Here is a 6,042-nt window from a genome sequence, read left to right on the forward strand (position 1 = left end):
CGATAAATATTCATGCATCTAATATTTTCTTGAATAAAGAGTTTTACACGCATAGCTATAAAAATATCCTTTTTAAGGATTAATTCAATCAAATAATCATTTTCATGGAAAAATAAAAATAATTAGTTTATAAAATTTGAGTTTAAAATAGTATGTAAAATCATCGGACAAAAAAGGAAGAGGGCGAGGGAGAACAGTGTACCGACATTAGAAAAAAGTTATAGCTGACGTGTAGGCATATGTAATAATTAATGGGACATAAAAATATAAACTAGTTGGGTAAAGGACAAAAATCATATATTTTAAAGATAAAATTATTATTTTTCTTTATTAATTTATAATTAGAGAAATTTTTTAAACTGATATAATAATATAAGCGTTGATACATTAATATACTAATTTGATGTATATTTGCTCACCTGTTCGAAGAATCCAAACATAAAAAAAGAACATATTATTTTTATCATTAGAAAAGCTATATATTAGTTATATAAATTCAAATATCACTTTTAATATAAAATATATATAAATAGAGACGTAAGAATACTTTCCATATTATCAAGGTTTTATTCTAATATCTCCCGTTACGATGAAATTAAATTAAATTTTTCAACAAAAGTATTATGATAACTACTACACCTTCTATCTATTTTTATTTATCATGTTACGCTTTTCACAAGTTAATTTAATTAATTTTTAAAGTAAAATTAGATAAAAATAAATTTGATATTTTTTTTAAAAAAAAATCGATATTCAAAAACTCTACGAAAAGTTCCATAAATTGCAATTTTTTGCATATCAATATGATAAAAATATCTATTGTAAAATGTTGGTCAAAGTTCTTATAGTTTTCATTGGAAAAAGATAGACATTTTAATCGGTCTTCATCTGTTCATAATGAGTTTGATTGTTAAGTCAACTGATTGTAATATTAATGTTTTCATTGGAGAAAGATGAAATTTTTAACCAATTCTTGATTTGTTTTAAAAAAGAATATCATATGCCAGAATATTCAATTGCATTGATACGTTATACAAATTTTTTACAACATTGATATACTATGTAAATTTTCTCTATAATAAAAGTTGAATAAAGTAACATTTCATACTTTACATTTTCATCATATCATTGACATGATGACAAGTAGATTTTGGAATGAAGATGTACTTTATAATGATAATAAAAAATGGTCAATATGTGAATAACATTAGAAAAATTGTGAACATGGAATTAGGGTATAGAGTGATCGATTTCACCAGCACAATTATAATATCTTTACCACATTCATATTAGAGAAGCAATTGACAATATAAATGCAAATCTTTAGTTAGTAATATTATTTAAAATTTATTTAAGGTTATCTACTCTTCTATTTCAATTTATTTATCTAATTCTGATTGATACTAAATTATTAAAGATGTAAAAATATAAAGATGAAATTATATCAAACATCTAATCACCATTATTTCAGTTATTCATTTATTCTACATAAAACAATTATGTATAAAAAAAATTAGAAAAAAACTCAATAGTCGCCAACTTGCCATAAAATTGTTAGTATTATCTTTCTTTGTATTTTTTTCATTGTAAAAGTATAAGAACCAAGGAGAATAATTTCCTCTTTTATATTTAACATATAAAGATAAATTTGATCGTTTTTTATATATTTTCTTAATGATTCCGTTAGATGTGTTAGAAAATAAGGTTAAATTTTATTAATTTGTTAGCTTTGTAAGGAAAAAGTATAATCCATCCAAATTTAAACTAAACAGAGGGTAAAAGTAGATTATAAATTATTTCATAAACATAAAAATAATTTTGGATCTTTTTCCATAAAAAGTTATGCCAGGTTGTCCTTCCTCAATCTTTACACGGGAAAAGCTTTGACCCAAAGCATGCAGAGTCCAATTTAACTATAACAATTTAGGGAAATTAAGCTTAGTGATAATTATTTAGATTATATTTATCATAAAAATTTATTATTTAGATATATAATACATATACGTATTAATATCGTATTATTGATATAATTTTTATGTATTTTTAATTGTTACAATTGAAATCTGATGTTTGATATAACTGATACATCAGTCTGATATAGTTTTTCCACATGATACAACAATTGTGACTACATTTTGTAGTTATGCTCTAAATTATAGCTATGGAATTTACTCAATTATATATATGAGAAAACTATGACAAGGATGTAGTGTCTCTCTCTCTCTCTCTCTCTATATATATATATATATATTCTTGTTTGATGCATGATTTTTTTTTTTTTCAATTATTTGAATGCTTCAATAGTAATCCATTCCCACTAAAAGAAAAAGAATATCTTGATCTTTCCACCACCAAAATATATTTATAATTTATAATTTAAAAGAAGATGCCAAAACTATTTAGTGTTCCATACAAAACTGCCAGCCTAGTTAAAGAATGCCACATAACACATTATATATTATAGTTTTTTTATTTTATGGATAATATTAAGGACTGGGTTTAAGACAACCACCAAAAAGAAGCCAATAGAAAAAAAAGCTACAAATTAGGCGGCTGTAAATAGCAACACAATGAGCAGATTCTAAAACATTTGGCTGGCCCCATTTAAAGTCCAGACAATTTTACATACAATTAGAATAAAATGAATTATTATGAAAGAAATAAATACATGTACAAGATAAACCTTGAGTCACAAGTTCTTGTTTTGTAGTGGTTCATGTGCATCCGTTGAATAGTGAGTGAGTCAGAATTTTTATATACAATATTAAAGTAATTTAAAATATAATTAGCTAATATAAAAAAAAATTAAACTTTTTTCGAAAGAGAGATATTTATTGACTTTTCTTGGACAGGGAGTGGAGGAAAAGTTTGGCCCCTACTTGTAAAATGTGAAATTATGACATCTGAGTATAACTTAATCTCAAAAGTTAGCTCATAATCAAATTATTAAAATGAGGATTGTGTAAAAAAAATATATTTATTCATAATATGTTGCTCATGTTTTAATAAAGTAAAATATTTCGATAATCATATTTTTATGTTGAATTATCTGATCGACTGTTTTCTTTATACTTAGAGTCTCAATCTAAAATCTGAGATTAATTAAAAGCGAAAAGATATCACTCATCTCACTGAATACATTTTTGTGATTTAGAGTCTTGGATGATTTGAGATGGAGTGTGTTTTACTTGTTAAAAAGTAAAGCTTCTTAGGCTAATAATTATAATTATATGTGCCTTTACATAGATAATAAAAATAGTTATATGACACATAATAGCAAAAAAAAATTATCTTGTTTTGTACATAAGTGAATCAAAAAGTGACTCGTGAACTCACACCTACCAATATATCAATTTATTTTTTTCTAAACAGAAGAAACACAAAAAAGGAATTAATTAGTTACATCCTTTATAAAATTTTGTTATCCTAAAGTTAATTTATCTTGTTGAATTTTTTTATTGTTGAAGAGATAAAACATAACAATCATTTGCATTTGTGTACTTTGATTATGCTTTAATATTTTTATTTATTAAAAAAATAATGATAGGTATCCTATTCTTTCTTTGCATTATGAATGAACCAATTAATATAGACAGAGTTGATTAAGTTGGTATAACCACTTTAGAAAGACAACATAAAATTTCCTGGCACATATCTTTTCACTTAATTAATTATTACTATTACTTTAAACAATTTAATTAAAGAGTAGGGAAAAGGTTCCTTCTAAAATAAGTAAATGAGATAACAGTTTTATTTTTTTTTTATATAATTTGTGAGGGCTGCATAGATTTTTGTTTAATTTATTTTGCACTTACAAAAAGCTTTCTCCTTTCTTTTATTCTACGCCTCTTCCATCCCCACAAATAAAAATATCATAATTAATTTATAGTGTAACTTAACACTGAAAAAGGAAAATATATTTAAGAAATATAATGTTCTATTATGTCGTCTATTGTTATATTGGTTTTTACGAAAAGGTAATATATTTATAAATATCGCATTTTCATATTCATCTGAAATTAATATTTTTATATAATACGTAATAATTTAAAAGAAAAATTCACATCGTTTTCGGGTGTCAATGTGGTCCTATTTATTAGCTCAATTCAAAGATGAAAACCCAGTTTTTAGACGCTTCTTTAATTTGGATTTCACTTTCTAATTTTATCAACTTTTTTTTTTTTTCAATTCTGACCTTATTATAATAAACTCATTTTTATTTTTCAATTCTGACCTTTATTTCTTTGTCCTAAAAAAATAACAACTGTCACTGAAAAGATTGAATTTTTCTTCTTTTTTTTTCTTATTCCCCAATCAAGTGGTTTGTTTTAAAAAAAATATCTTAATAACGACCAAAATTCCAACAATTTCTAGCTAATATTTTCAATATAATTAAAAATAAAAACCATTTTTTTTGGCTTATGAAATTCAGTGACAAGTTGCATGTAAGTTATTGTTGGACACGTGGACAGACTGTTCTCTTACGTATGATAAACTTATAAAGTCAGAGTTATTTATATCAATTTTTAAATATATTTAAGACCGTTTTTTTGGTTTAATTAAGAAAATATCAGTTCAACCAATATTGACTTAACTAATTCCATTAATATTAGGCTCTTTAGACCTAATCCACATGTTAAGTCGAGGGGCAATAACGTCAGCTTAGATACTGAGTCTAAATTAATTCAATAATTTTTGTTTAAACTCTAATTGAAAAAATAGTAATTCTTAAATTTAACGTAAATTATTAGTTTTATTTATATTTTTTATTGACAGTCTTAAAAATATTTATTTACTTGACTAATTCAACTTAAATATATTCCTGATCTGTCACATGACATAGCTAGTGGTCTTGAAATATTACAGGATAGTAGGAATCTTAATAAAAAAATCGAGAGAAGTGTTACAAACACACGGATCTGTCATAGCACGTAACAAGATCATGTTGTATTTTATTCAGTTAGTCTACTAAAGGGAATATTCTTAAGACTATCAATAATTTAAAACAAAACTAATAATTCGTGTCTAATTTAGAAATTCTTTCGATCCTTCTCTGCAAATAGAACGATGAAATGAGTTAAATAATTATTGCTATCATTGAGTTAAAAGAAAAATAAATAAAAAAATAAAAGGAAGAAAGAAAGAATAAGCTTGGAAATGATTACAACTTTAATGTAAAAAAAATCATAACACAAATAGACTAACGTTAGTTGTACATTTGTTTTTATTTCAAATATAAGTATGATTCTTATCTTGTTAATAACCTATGAATTTGTTGAGAATGTAAAATCAACATTTCAAATTGATATATCATAGTGACGTTTGACGTGTCATACACTACACTTGTAAAGGCATTATGAACTTATCAAAATTAATTTTTTTAGCCTTTTTTATTATTATGAAATTAATTTATTAAAAATAATGCAGTTTGATATATCTTGCCGGAAAAGCAACTAACAACTATAAATCGGAAATGCATTAAATAATGTTATCCAAATATAGAATAAGTTTAATCATAGACTACAAAAACAATAAGCAAATGTAATTCCACAAATAAAATATATAAAAAAAATGATATATCGAGAATTTAATTTTATAAGGTAGAAAATTATTTATTATAGATATTTAAAATAACGATAGTAATGTGGCAAGATACCCTCGACCAATTAAATAATATGAATAAAAGAACTATCTATTCAAGTAAATCGTAATGCTATTTTAATAAAAAGAAAAAGTGACTAGCTTACTTACGATCTCTAGTATTACAACACTCGAATATTTATTAATTAGTACTTTTTTATTATAATCTTCATTCTTTAAATATTTCTATCTAGGATCATATATATTTTTAATCAGTTCGGAATATTTTATGTCCAACCAAACCACCTCCTATCCCCATTTTTTTAAACCATAAACTCAAATAAAAAACAAAATCTATTTAAATGCTTGTATATTTCCAAAAATACCCCTACAAACCTTGTTCATAACGTAACCAACCAACACAAATATAAAAACAATTTATCCAAAACACCCCCTTCTCTC

This window comes from Solanum lycopersicum, chromosome 1, assembly GCF_036512215.1.
Source record: "Solanum lycopersicum chromosome 1, SLM_r2.1".
NCBI classification, from domain to species: domain Eukaryota; kingdom Viridiplantae; phylum Streptophyta; class Magnoliopsida; order Solanales; family Solanaceae; genus Solanum; species Solanum lycopersicum.